This window comes from Trichechus manatus, unplaced genomic scaffold, assembly GCF_000243295.1.
Source record: "Trichechus manatus latirostris isolate Lorelei unplaced genomic scaffold, TriManLat1.0 scaffold00146, whole genome shotgun sequence".
NCBI lineage: Eukaryota > Metazoa > Chordata > Mammalia > Sirenia > Trichechidae > Trichechus > Trichechus manatus.
The window spans coordinates 3,073,703-3,089,128 of record NW_004444082.1 but is presented as its reverse complement, the minus strand read 5'-3'; the positions used below and the strand labels follow the sequence as shown (position 1 = coordinate 3,089,128).

Below are 15,426 nucleotides of genomic sequence, written 5' to 3'. Positions count from 1 at the left end.
GACTGAAAACATCATGGCTTGGGTCAGGCGCACCTTAGTCCTCTAAGTGATTATCTTTGCTTTTTTTAAAGAGATCATTTGCGACAGATTTGCTCAATGCAATACGTCATTTGATTTCCTGACTGCTGCTTGCAAGGGCGTTGATTGTGGATCCAAGTAAAGTGAACTCCTTGATAACTTCAGTATTTTTTCCATTTATCGTGATGTTGCTTATTGGTCTAGTTGTGAGGATTTCTATTTTCTTTATACTGAGGTGTACTCCATACTGAAGGCTGCAATCTTTGATCTTCATCAGTAAGTGCTTCAAGTGCTCTTTGCTTTCATTAAGCAAGGCTGTGTCATCTGCATGTCGCAGACTGTTAATGAGTCTTCCACCAATCCTGATGCCACAGTTTTCTTCATATAGTCCAACTTCTCAGCATACAGACTAAATATGGTGAAAGTATGCAATTCTGATGCACACCTTTATTGATTTTAAACTGTGCAGTACTTCCCTGCTCTGTTCAAACAAGTGCTTCTTCATCTACGTACAGCTTTTGCAAGAGCATAATCAAGTATTCTGGAATTCCCATCTTCACAATGTTATCCATAATTTGTTATGATTCACAGTCAAATGCCTTTGCAGTCAATAAAACACAGGTAAGCATCTTTCTGGTATTCCCTGCTTTCAGCCAAGATCCACTTGACATCAGCAATGATATCCCTCGTTCCATGTCCTCTTCTGAATCCAGCTTGAATATCTGGCAGTTCCCTGTCAATGTAATGCTGCAATCACTTTTGAATGATATTCGGCACAATTTTACTTGCGTGCGATATTAATGATATTGTTCAATAATTTTCACATTCTGTTGGATCACCTTTCTCTGGAATGGGCACACAATATGGATCTCTTCCAGTCGGTTGGCCAGGTAGCTGTGTTCCAAATTTCTTGGCATAGATGAGCGAGTACCTCCAGTGCTGCACCCATTTGTTGAAACATCTCAACTGATATTGTCAACTCCTGGAGCCTTGTTTTTCGCCAGTGTCTTCGGTGCATCTTGGACTTCTTCCTTCAGTACCATCAGTTCTTGATCATATGCTACCTCCTGAAATGGTTGAACGCCGACCAATTTTTTTTTTTTGGTATAATGACTCTGTATTCCTTCCATCTGCTTTTGATGCTTCCTGCATCATTTAATATTTTCCCCAAAGAATCCTTCAAAACTGCAACTCAAGGCTTGAATTTTTCTTCAGTTCTTTCAGCTTGAGAAATGCCGAGCGTGTTCTTCCCTTTTGGTTTTCTAACTCCATGTCTTTGCACGTGTCATTATAATACTTTATTCTGTCTTCCCAAGTCGCCCTTTGAAATCTTCTGTTCAGCGCTTTCACTTCATCATTTCATCCATTTGCTTTAGCTACTCTACATTCAAGAGTAAGTTTCAGAGTCTCTTCTGACATCCGTTTTGGTCTTTTCTCCCTTTCCTGTCTTTTTAATGACCTTCTGCTTTCCTCATGTTCGATGTCCTTGATGTCTTCCCATAGGTCATATGGTTTTTGGTCATTAGTGTTCAGTGCATCAAATCTATTCTTGAGATGGTCTCCAAATTCAGTTGGGGTATATTCAAGGTCATATTTTGGCTTTCATGGACTTGTTTTAATTTTCTTCAGCTTCAACTTTAACTTGCATATGAGCAATTGATGGTCTGTTCTGCAGTCGGCCCCTGGCCTTGTTCTGACTGATGATATTGAGCTTTTCCATCATCTCTTTCCACAGATATAGTTGATTTGATTCCTCTGTTTTCCATCTGGCGAGGTTCATGTCTGTAGTCACTGTGTGTGTTGTTGAAAAAAGGTTATTTGCAATGAAGAAGTCATTGGTCTTGCAAAATTCTATCATATGCTCTTGTTTCTGTCACCAAGGCCATAGTTTCCAACTATCAATCCTTCTTTGTTTCCAACTTTCAGATTCCAATCACCAGTAATTATCAAGGCATCCTGACTGCATGTCTGATCAATATCAAACTGCAGAAGTTGGTAAAAAATCTTCAATTTCCTCATCTTTAGCCTTAGTGGTTACTGCATAAATTTGAATAATAGTTGTATTAACTGATCTTCCTTGTAGGTGTATGGATATTATTCTATCACTGACAGCACTGTACTTCAGGATAGATCATGAAATGGTCTTTTTGATGATGAACGTAGCACCATTCCCCTTCAATCTGTCATTCTCAGCAGAGTAGACCACACGACTGTCTGATTCAAAATGGCCAATACCATCGTAACACCTAGGAGACTGATGTTTACGCACTCCATTCCATTTCTGACTCCCAATTTTCCTAGATTCATACTTCGTACATTCCACGTTTCAATTATTAACAAATGTTTGCAGCTGTTTCTTCTCATTTGAGTTGTACCACATCAGCAGATGCAAGGCCCCGAAAGGTTGACGCCATCCACATCAGTAAGGTCAACTGTACTTTGAGGACACAACTCCTCCCCAGTCGTATTTTGAGTGCCTTCCAACTTGTGGTGTTCACCTTCCAGCACTGTATCAGACAATGTTCTGCTGCTATTGATAAGGTTTTCACTGGCCATTTTTTTTCAGAAGTAGACTGCCAGGTCCTTCTTCCTAGTCTGTGTTAGTCTGGAAGCTCCACTGAAACCTGTCCAAGGATTACCCTGCTGGTATTAGAAATATCGGGGGCAAACCTTCCAGTATCACAACACCACCCAAGCCCCCACAGTATGACAAACTGACAGACTCTTTGGCAGAGTTTATTTTGGTCCATCATTAAATGAATCAAAGAATATGTATAAGTGCTATTTTCTCTTGTTAACACATTATAATTAGGTTTTCAGAACTTTTCTCTACTTGCAGTTTTTAAGGATTTCAGTCTTTATGGTTTATAGGTAACTATTTCTATTCTGTTTCTCATTAGATTATTGGTTTTACTAGAAATTAGAAACCATTTCTTCCTTTGTATATCCCATAAAACCTCAGTACAACTTCTACACTGAGAATCAATCTTCAATAAGTATTTATTAAGCTCCACCAGGCAGTACTGCTAGGTATAAGGGATGAAAAGGTGAAAAGAACACAGTCCCTGCGTCAAGAGGCAACTGCACTCCTAACAGTTATATAACAAAATAGTTGCTGAAATGGCTGTAGATCCTATTTCCAAAGTCTGCCTTAGAGAACTGGAGAATTGAAGGAGGCTTCTCATAAAAGCATAGTGAAGATAAAGCATGAAAAATACATAAGAAATTTCAGGCAAGACTTAAGGATATGAAGATATTATATAAACAAGCAGCTCAAATCACAATGCACATTGCCTTTTTTCATTTAATAGATTACATATTTTTTACGTTACATTTTCTTTATTACTATTTTTAATGGCTGCGTATTACACTAAGTTAGCATGTAATTATTTAAATTGATTCCTCTCCGGAGACATTCGAGTTGCTTCCAATTACTTCGTATTACAGACATTCAATAATATTCATATATATATGTGTGTATACAAAAAAACCCAAGAGAAACGTATCAAAATAGTATCTGTAATAAACTCTGGTTGGAAAAATTGATTGTTTTCTTCTAGCTTTTCTGTATTTTCCAAATTCCTAACACTTTTACCATCAGAAAAAACTGTTTAAAAGAGTCCGCTAATTTATTAACTATTAAATGGTATCACTATTTTGCCTGATTTCTTGATGGGTGTGGCTCCTTTTTCCATGCGTTTGTACTTTCTTCTATGTAATGTCACTTTATAATTTCCTTACCCTATTCTAGTCTTTTTTTTCTTTTGTGTATGCATGTTAATACATTACGTGAATTATACATACAGTCTTATATACATTTTACTTAAGACTATATCACAGTACATACCATTTTTGACTTCACACATGAAATGTTTAAATGCAAATTCTCTTAAGGGAAATACACACACACACACACACACACACACACACAGGGAGATACATGATTTGTCACTTGAGTTTCTGATTCATCAACTGAAGGTATATTTAGCAATGCTCTCCAATGCAAATGTCCTCTTTTCTAACTGTCCTTTTAAAAAGATTCTTTTGAAAAGGGAAAAAAGGTAAGTTCTATAGTAAACAAGTTAGCATAATGTCAATGATCAGAGTTTAGAAATTATCACAGGTGGATGATCATAATCCGGCTCTGGTTACTGTGCTACACACACGCATCAGGCTAATTCTCCTGCAAACCAGGTACTGCAGTGCCATCTGTAATAAAACTTCATTACTCTCAAGAGTTTGGCTAGTCTGTGGATATTCAGCAAAGACCACTACCTCAATTACACCATTTCACTTGCAGACCAGGCTGAAATACCTTTTCTTCCCCTAAGCAGGACCAAACTTTTTGATCTACTTTAATGGCCTAGATCAACCTGGTCCTGGAATTCTAGTGGGACACTAGCTAAAAATGTTTGTTCCTTCTTAGTAGATAATTGCTATAGAAGAAAACCACCTAAAATCTCCATTTGGTTGGTTTGGTTATTAGTTGCTACACAAATATTTGATCTTCACAACAGCTGTATGAGGTAGTATTATCATCCCCATTTAAGAGACAAGGAAAAAGATTCAGAGCCATTATATAGCTTGTTCAAGGTCACCTCATTATTAAGGGATGTACCCCAGGGTGTTCTCTCTCTGTATTGTAATACATTGCCAACCATTTTCCATTCCTCCATTAGCCACATCCATATACTACTCCCTCTTCCTCAAATTTTCATGCATATTTATGTGGATTCCAATCTTTACACTATTTTCTATCTGCTTAACTGGGAGATGTTTGCATTGGCATTTACTTATTTATATTTGGAGTGGTTTGGAAGGAGCTAACTATTACTGGTGTGCAACCACTCCAAAAGGTATGCACTTTTTTACTCCTGTTATTCTGATCATTGGTCTATGAAAGGATAAAAAAATAATAATAAAAAAAAAAAAAACGGTGCCATTGGGTCGATTCCGACTCACAGCGACTGTACAGGACAGGGTAGACCTGCCCCACAGACTTTCCAAGGAGTGCCTGGTGGATTCGAACTGCTGACTTTTTGGTTAGCAGCTGTAGCACTTAACCACTACACCACCAGGGTTTCCAACAAAGTCCATTTCCCAAAAAGGCAAGGTGCAAAGGGAAGACTATCTGCTTCATAATATAGACTCAGTATATTCCACCTATTCTAGATGAACACGTATATATACTCACACACACCACTTAGCTTCCTGTAAGCTTACACTATTAACAGCAACTGTCTAAATCTATAGCACCCAGAGAACGAGAAACTTATTTTTTTAATTACGGGGTGGGATGTAAAGGTAGGAGTGTGATTACTAAGAAAAAAGGCCTATTTATGGCACTTGGAAGCCCTTCAGAGGAAGAAGGTAGCTGTAATTTTCTGCTTCTGTTTTCCATATTATTCATTACATTTTTGAAATATAAGCGATGACATACTTATGAACTCTCATAATGCCTAGCATAGGAGATGCTTGATGAATGCTGAACAAATGAACAAATAGAGAGTTTTAGAACTGAATTAAGGCAGCAAAAGAATCAAGTGGGGGTGCTTACAGTGCAACAGGAGGATTGCAGAATGGAAAACAGACATCAAATGCAAATTTTATCCATGTTACACCGATGCTGCTATTCACTATTGTCTGGCTAATTCATTGCTAACATTTCCTCAAACTTGGCAATCTGAAGAGGTGGCAAAAATTTCATCCACATGCTATCAGTTCTCATCTATCACTGACCACATAAAACCCAGACGTTACTTGGTTTGCCTTACAAGCAATCCTTAGCATTCATATAACCTGCACTTTCACAAATTATGCAACAACATGCCAATCTTCCTATACTGAGCTCACGCTTTTATACGTCAGCTGCTGAATCTTCTTAAGTCAGCCAAAGGTTTATTTTTAAAAAGTGGCATCATCTTTCTGTAGTGATGCTTGTATAAACTATTTGAATATTAATGTACCTTGTGTTTTACAAAAGTGGAAATATTGATGATATTAATAATACAATTTAGGTAAGGATGGAAACTGTTAGATGTGATAAATGTAGAAAATTTTTAGCCTCCCTCAGAGGCTCATCAACCTGAAGACTGTTCAATGGTGAAGGAAAAGTAAATTAGAGAACATACATGAAATAGCAGATATAGTCACAGAATGTGTCAACATTTTGAGGAGCAGTGATTAAAAAAGAAAAAAAAAGATTTTAAAATTATGAACAAAATCAACATATAAAAGATTTTAATTTATACACAGAGTTCATGCTAATACTAAGTTCTAGAAATTAGTTTAAGAAGGTAAATATTCACTTTCATCTGGAAAAAATTAAGCAAATTGATTAGGCTCATCAATTAAAATCACGATCACCTGCTCAATCCTCAGTAAAATCTCTTGCAAAATGACCATAAGCAAGTTTTTCTTCCCAACATTAAAATCCATTTTTTTTTTTTACTATTAAACGTCACTGTATGTAAATCAGAAAACTGGAACTTGAGTAAGAAAATACTTGAAAAAATAATTTGCCTTAAATGAAAACTATAAAGAGACAATGTGCAAAATCTAGACTCTTGGAAAATATGCCAGGCAAATGATCAAGTTAGGACAACAAAAATTACAAGGACATAATAAAGGATGAAGGGGTAATACAGATTAAAAGATAATCAGACATACCAACGAACTGCAACATATGGACTTTATTTAAATTCTGATTGTGAAAAAGTTAAAGAAAAAAAAAACAACCTTATGACTTTATAAGGCAATCAGAACTTGGAACAATGAGTAATAAATCCACTGCCGTCGAGTCGATTCCGACTCATAGCCACCCTATAGGGCAAAGTAGAACTGCCCCATAGGGTTTCCAAGGAGTGGCTGGTTGATTCGAACTGCTAACCTTTTGGTTAGTGGCCCAACTTTTAACCACTGCACCACCAGGGCTCCCAATGACTGATAAGAATTATTGGTGTAGATAAACTAAACCAAAAAACCCCCTTAATTTTCTGAGTACAAAACCATTTAACAAACAACCCCTTTTGTAGGAATACACTATGTATGAAAATGTACTACTTCACTAAGGGTTTTAAAATAGTTAATGGTAGGCTCTACAACAAAACAAAAAAATACCAACTCATTTATTTCATTTTCAGCACCCTTTTTACCTAATAGAAAGTACTATGTTCAAATATAATGAGGAAAAGTGTAGTCACAGCACAATTCATTGTAAGTATAATTAGGTCAAATAAATGTACACTAAATTCACTTGGAGATTATATGCTGACATGAGAATCACTTGACTCTGAACTCCTCATATTCAGTAATAATTAGCACGGTGCAGCAGAAAAGTACATAGGCTCTGGTATTAGCCTTAGGTTCAAATCTTTGCTTTGCCGCTTAACTAGTAACCTATTATTAGGGATTAATACTCATAGGGTTGTTAGGATTAAATGAGCCAATTTATGTAAAGTGCTTGGCATACATTTGACACATGCCATGTAGATGATAAATATTAACCCACTAACTAGGAAAAAAGAGAAAAATGCATGGTATAAATTAAAAGCATTTAAATAAAAGTACTTTTAACACCAAACACTGCCAAATTGAATACATCACATATGCTAATTTAAAAAGGCAGAAATCAAGAAATTAAAACAGCCCTAGGTTAAGTGGAAAAACATACCATGCTCATGGATAGGAAGACGCAACATTGTGAAAATGTCAATTCTACCCAAAGCAATCTACAGATACAATGCAATCCTGATCCAAATTCCACTGACATTTTTTAGCAAGATGGAGAAACAAATCACCAACTTCATATGGAAAGGGAAGAGGCCCCGGATAAGTAAAGTATTACCGAAGAAGAAGAACAAAGTGGGAGGCCTCACACTATCTGATTTTAGAATCTATTATATCGTTATGGTAGTCAAAACAGTGTGGTACTGGTACAACAGATACACCGACCGATGGAACAGACTTGAGAATCCACACATAATTACATCTACCTATGAGCAGCTGCTATTTGATAAAGGCCCAAAGTCCATTAAATGTGGAAAAGACAGTCTCTTTAACAAATGGTGCTGGCATAACTGGATATCCATTTGCAAAAAAATGAAACATTTCATTTTTTCATATCATGTACAAAAACTACCTCAAAATGGATCAAAGACCTAAATATAAAATCTAAAATGATAAAGACCCTGGAAGAAAAAATAGGGACAATGCTAGGAGCCCTAATACACGGCATAATACAAAACATAACTGACAATGCACAAACACCAGGAGAGAAACGAGATAATCAGGAGCTCCTAAAAATCAAACACTTACGCTCATCAAAAGACTTCACCAGAAGAGTAAAAAGACAACTACGGACTCGGAAAATATTTTTGGCTACAACATGTCTGATAAGGGTCTAATCTCTAAAATCTACCAGACACTGCAACACCACAACAAAAAGACAAATAAGCCAATTAAAAAACAGGCAAAGGATTTGAACAGAGACTTCACCAAAGAAGACAGCCAGGCGGCTAACAGACACATGAAGAAATGCTCACGATCATTATCCATTAGAGAAATACAAATCAAAACTACAATGAGATACCATCTCACCTCAATAAGGCTAGCATTAATCCAAAAAACACAAAATAATAAATGTTGGAGAGGTTGTGGAGAGACTGGAACACTTATACATTGCTGGTGGGAATGTAAAATGGTACAACCATTTTGGAAATTGATTTGGCGCTCTTAAAAAGCTAGAAATAGAAGTACCATACGATCTAGCTATCCCACTCCTTGGAATATATCTTAGAGAAATAAGAGCTGTCACACGAATGTATGCACACCCATGTTCACTGCAGCACTGTCCACAATAGCAAAAAGATGGCAACAACCTAGGTGCCCTTCAACAGATGAAAGGATAAACAAATTATAGTACATACACACAACGGAATACTACGCAACAAGAAAAACAATGATGAATCCATGAAACATAACATGGATGAATCTAGAAGGCATTATGTTCAGTGAAATTAGTCAGTCTCAAAAGGATAAATATTGCGTAGGACCACTATTATAGGAATTCAGGAAGAGGTTTAAACACAGAAGAAAACATCTTTGACGGTTACGAGGGTGGGGAGGGAAGGCGAGGGTTATTTAGTAACTAGATAGTACACAAGAACTATCTTAGGTAAAGGAATGGACAACACACACTATAGGGGAAGTCAGCACAACTGGACTAAACCAAAAGCTAAGACGTTTCCTGAACACAACCAAACACTTCAAGGGACAGAGTAGCTGGGGCAGGGGTCTGGGGACCATGGTTTCAGGGGACATCTAGGTCAACTGGCATAATAAAGTTTATTAAGAAAATGTTCTATATCCCACTTTGGTGAGCAGCATCTGGGGTCTTAAAAGCTTGTGAGCGGCCATCTAAGATGCATCAATTAGTCCCATCCCACTAGGAGCAAAGGAGAATGAAGAACACCAAAGACAAAAGGAAAATATTAGCCCAAGGGACAGAAAGGGCCACATAAACCAGAGACTCCATCAGCCTGAGACTGGAAGAACTAGATGGTGCCCGGCTACCACCAATGACTGCCCTGACAGGGAACACAACAGAGAGTCCCTGACAAGAGCAGGAGAAAAGTGAGGAGGAGAACTCAAATTCACATAACAAGACCAGATGTAATGGTCTGAGACTGGAGGAACCCCCGAAGCCATGGCCCCCAGATGCTCTGTTAACCCAGAACTAAAACCATTCCTGAAGCCCACTCTTTAGACAAAAATTAGACTGAAACATAAAATGCTGGAAACCCTGGTGGCATAGTGATTGAGAAACCAAAACCAACCCTGCTGCTGGTGAGTCGATTCCAACTCACAGCAACCCTACAGGACAGAGTAGAACTGCCCCATAGTTTCTAAGGAGCGTCTGGTGGATTCAAACTGCCAACCTTTTGCTTAGCAGCTGTAGCACTTAACCACTACACCACCAGGGTTTCCAGTAGTTTAGAGCTATGGAAATAATATTTGTGAAGAGTGTGCTTCTTAGTTCAAGCAGATACACAAGACCAAATGGGCGGCTCCTGTCTGGAGACAGGATGAGAAGCCATGAAGGGACAGGAGCTGGCTGGAGGGACATGGAAAACCTGGAGTGGAAAAGTGGGGTGTGCTGTCACATTACAGTGACTTCAACTAGTGTCACATAACATGTATAAATTTTTGTATGAGAAATTAACTTGAACTGTAAACTAAAGCACAAAAAATAAAATAAAAAGGCTGAAGTCCAATTCCATAACTTTTCATATTTAACTTTGTACCAGAAGATGGAATATAAAAAGATTCAAGCCAACTCCAGTCACTTACTCCACTTATTACAGGGTTACAACAAAGGTACTTGGTCTTTAGAAATGAGGGCAATAGAAATCACGACTCTTTCAAGTAAAAAAATACATTTACGCAGACTTTCTATTTAGGTGGGGGGAGGCAGTGAAGAAAAAGAAAGTGAATTAAAAAAAACTGCTTTCTTATATCTGATACTCTGATACTCCATGTATTACAGTCTGGTAGAACTTATACTTTCATGCAAAAAAGTATATTGTTACAATTGACAATTAGTTGTATAAAATATTTTTTGTACTCTTCAGAGAAGGGCGAAGGGAAATGGGAGTGGGGATAGAGATGCGTTACACAGTAATACAAACTTTCATCTTGTAACTGCTATTTATTGCCATTATGTGACAATTAAAAAAAAAGTTTCTCTAAGTGGATGAGAACTTTTTAGTGAAAATAATCCTTGGTGAAAGTGTAAAATATTGTATTTACACAAGTCTATAAATTGTCTCATTCATCTTTGTATCCATCTTATGCCCAGAATATTACTATGTAATAATGTTAGTAATATTTCTCCATGACAATACAGCTAAAAGGTGTCAGAGCAAGGCCTTCAAACCCAGGTAGCTTTGACTCTAAAATTGTTGCTTATAACCATCATGCTGTATTCCTTCTGAGTACAGAAAAGGCAGTGAATGTGGTTAAGATGAATTGTAACAATCATCCAGTAAAAGATGCCAGGCTTTGTGATCTTTCCATAGCGCTCAAGTGAATACCTTCTATCTTTATGTCATGATTGAGTGTATTGAGAAAACAACTCTGCACAAAAATCTAGGCTCTAAAATAAATGAGATTGTTACGAATTTACAGGTAAAATGCTTTAAATAAAAATATAAAAATATAATGCTGTTAAACATACCCACCTGAGGTTAAAGTTAAATTTCAAATATGAACTTGGTATTTGTCTATTCTATGCTTGATTTTGACATACTGACATCTTGAATATACAGTACCTTGACTTACATATTCTGTAAGGGCATGAAATTACATAAAACAATCTCATTCCTGCCTATCAAGTAACATAGTTTATAAAGAAAAAAAGCCTGGTCTTGACCACCTTAAATGACTATAAACCAGGGAACCTGGATTAAATTTTCTATCTTTATAACGGTAAACGCAGATGGTATTTTTTTCTTTAAAGATTATAAGGCTACAATATCACATAAAGTATATTTCATTTTAAATAACTGGAAATGTCTATTGTGATACCTTTATTTCAGGTTTTTCCTATTTCTTAAGCTAACATTTCTCAAGTGCTTACTCTGTGCCAGCTGGTAATCTATGCCCATTCATATACTCATTTAACCTTTACAAAGCCCCCTAAGAAAGAAGGATGTTCTGTAATCCCTATTTTACAGACGTAGAACGTGAGCACATACAGGTTATCTAATCTGCTCATTATTACAGAGCCAGTGATCAATTCTAGTTCGTCTAGGAATGCTAGAGTCTGAGCTCTTATGATTAACATAACCATATTAAAGAGTAGGGTGGAAAAGAAATATTGCTTATGACTTGATTTCCATTGTCAAAATCCCTAAAAGTTTTTTTTTTTTTTTTTTTTTTTTTTTTTTAGTAACATTGTAAAAACGGGGTGGTGGCAGCGTCTGACTTCCTCTAACTTCACAAGGGGGAAGAAGAATCAAGATCAACGGCCCACGGCTGATTCCTATGAGGTAGGGGTCAGACATGCCTCCTGTCTCTGCCATCTTTCCCAATTCTGACACCAACCGCCCCTCCTACAGCACTCTCTACTTCTCTGCTGGGTTCGATAATTCATTGCAATGGCCACACAGAACTCACAGACCATACTCACAATAATGAGGTTTATTAGGGAAGTAACAGGTTACAATTCAGGTTCAGAAACACTCAAGATACAGTTCTTCCATCAGGACAGCCCCTTCCCAGCTGTGCTCGCAGGCACTCCTCTCCCTGGCCCTCAGTCTCTGCCCAAAGATACTAAGCTTTCCTGCTCTGTGGGCCGGGAAGCCCACTGCACCGTCTCTTGCGGGTCTCTTCTGCTGCCGAGTCTCTGTCTTCAGTGTTACATCTGTCTCCTGGTTCCAGCAGCTTCTCAGCACAGGGATCCCAGGTCTAAAGGATGTGCTGGCTCCTGGGTGTTCTTCCCTGGTGGTGGTGGAATCTTCTCTCCCTCCTCTGGGATGGCTCACCTCAAGCCCAGCGGGATGGTAAAACTGACCAATCCCTTTGGTGGGCCACAATTACTCTATCACACAGTCTCGCCCAATCACTTGGGTGGGAGTTCCAAGACCATGGCAAGAAAGGCCACATTAAGTAATTCACTGCACCGCAAACGTACCCAACCAGAATTAAGCATCCTTTTATCACTAGAAATGTTGTTGTTAGCTGCCACAAAGTTGGCCCCCGCCTCATGGTGACCCCATCCACAGTGGAATGAAATGCTGGCCCCCTGATCGGTTGTGGATCAGAGTGTTGTGATTCATAGGCTTTTCACTGGATGATTTTTGGAAGCAGACTGCCAGACCAGCCTAGTCTGGAAGCTCCGCTGAAACCCGTTCATCTTCACAGCAAGCCTCCAGTGACAGACAGATGGTGGCTGAGCATTGGCTAGGAATTGAAACTCAGTCTCCCTGCACTGAAGGTGAGAATTCTATCACTGAACCACCAATGACTCACAACACTAGGAACACTATTAAGAAAAAAAAACTATCCCTACATTTGGAATAAACCCACTGACGTCGAGTCAATTCTGATTCATAGCAAATCTACAGGACAGAATAGAACTGTCCCCATAGAATTTCCAAGGCTGTAATTTTTTTTTTCATTGTATGTAGATGAAAGTTTACAGAACTAGCTTCTCATTACACAATTAGTACACATACGTTTTGTGACACTGTTTACCAACCCCATGACATTTCAACACTCTCCCCCTTCTTGACCTTGGAGTCCCTATTGCCAGCTTTCCTGTCCCCTACTTCCTTCTAGTCCTTGCCCCTGCGCTGGTGTGCCCCTTCAGTCTCGTTTTGTTTTATGGGCCTGTCTAATCTTTGGTTGAAGGGTGAACCTTAAGAGTGACTTCATTACTGAGCTAAAAGGGTGTCCGGGGGCAATACTCTCAGGGTTTCTCCAATCTCTGTCAGACCAGTAAGTTTGGTCTTTTTTTTTTTTTTTTTGGTGAGTTAGAATTTTGTTCTATTATTTTTCTCCAGCTCTGTCTGGGACGCTCTATTGTGATCCCTGTCAGCGCAGTTGGTGGTGGTAGCCAGGCATCATCTAGTTGTGCCGGACTCAGTCTGGTAGAGGCTATGGTAGCTGTGGTCCATTAGTCCTTTGGACTAATCTTTCCCTTGTGTTTTTTGTTTTCTTCATTCTCCCTTGCTCCCAAAGGGGTGAGACCAGTGGAGTATCTTAGATGGCTGCTCAAAAGCTTTTAAGACCCCGGACGCTACTCACCAAAGTCAGATGTAGAACATTTTCTTCATAAACTATGTTATGTGCCAATTGAGCTAGATGTTCTCCGAGACCATGGACCCCATAGCCCTCAGCCCAGTAATTTGGTCCCTCAGGGAGTTTGGAAGTTTCCATGGAACTTCCATGACCTTGCCTTGTACAAGTTGTGCTGGCTTCCCCAGTATTGTGTACTGTCTTACCCTTCACCAAAGTCACCACTTATCTACTGTCTCGTGTTTCTCCATTCCCACTCCTCCTCTCCCTCGTAACCATCAGATTGTTTTTGTGTGTAAACCTTTTCATGAATTTTTATAGTAGAGGTCTCATACAGTATTTGTCCTTTTGTGATTGACTTATTTCACTCAGCATAATGTCCTCCAGTTTCATCCATGTTATGAGGTGCTTTGCACATTCATCATTGTTCTTTATCATTGTGTAGTATTCCATTGTGCGTATGTACCATAGTTTGCTTATCCATTCATCTGTTGATGGGCATCTAGGTTGTTTCCATCTTTTTGCTATTGTGAACAATGCTGCAATGAACATGGGTGTGCATATGTCTATTCATGTGACAGCTCTTATTTCTCTAGGATATATTCCTAGGAGTGGGACTGCTGGATCATATGGTATTTCTATTTCTAGCTTTCTAAGGAGCGCCATATTGTTTTCCATAGTGGTTGTACCATTTTGCATTCCCACCAGCAGTGTATAAGAGTTCCAATCTTCCCATAGCCTCACCAACGTTTGTTATTTCCAGTATTTTTACTTGTGTCAGTATGAAGACCTGAAAAATACAGATGGGTAAAGAAGAAAAAAGCTACCCATAAAAAAATCATTCTTTATAATCTACTTGAAAAGTACTACATTTGATTTTTGAATTTAACTTAGAAAGTTAACCTTCTACACCTCAAGTCTGTCCTCTTAGCCCTTCTCAATTATCTGGTCAAGAGACAGGCCTGTTTTTGCCATTCTTATTACTTCATGAGCTGTCCCAAAACCTGCCATATTTTAGCTTTCTTCATATTTAGTCCATGAATTGTTGATACAGGTTATTTTCTGTGGAATTTTGGCTTTTCCCCCCTCATTCATCAGAATAGACAACATGTCATCAATACTATGACACAGCGGAACTCTCGGAATCTAAGTTATCCAATACATGTACTGATGTCTACTCTCAAGAAAGATAACATCCTTCACAAAGCTGACATTCTGTTCTAAAAGCTGCCAATTAGTTATTACTGTCATTCTGGAATTTTTTCATCAAAATACTGGGTTAGTCTTTGTATCCTCCTCTTAAACTTCTACTTTGTGTTACTGAAAAGTGATACGCTTGAATAATTTTTTCAGAAAGAATAAAAAGTATGCCCAAAGATGTTTTACTTGAGGGACAGTGGGCTTGGGAATGGAATTCTAGGGTCATATTTATTTTTCTTAGAATGTTTAAGTATGGCTCTACCTGTCCTTTTAGAAACATTTTTAAAAATGAGAAATCTGATGCCAGTCTCTTTCTTTTCAGGGTAATACATTTGCCTTGCATTCTGGAAGCTTACAGAATTTTTTTTATCTTTATCCTTGAAACACTGATATACCTGGAATTGTTGA

General features: G+C 38.2%; 1 protein-coding gene across 8 annotated transcripts in view; it reads right to left on the bottom strand.

Moving 5' to 3' along the window:
* ANKRD12 (ankyrin repeat domain 12) overlaps window positions 1-15,426 on the bottom strand; it is a 196,752-nt gene that overhangs the window by 26,215 nt on the left and 155,111 nt on the right. The window lies entirely within an intron of this gene.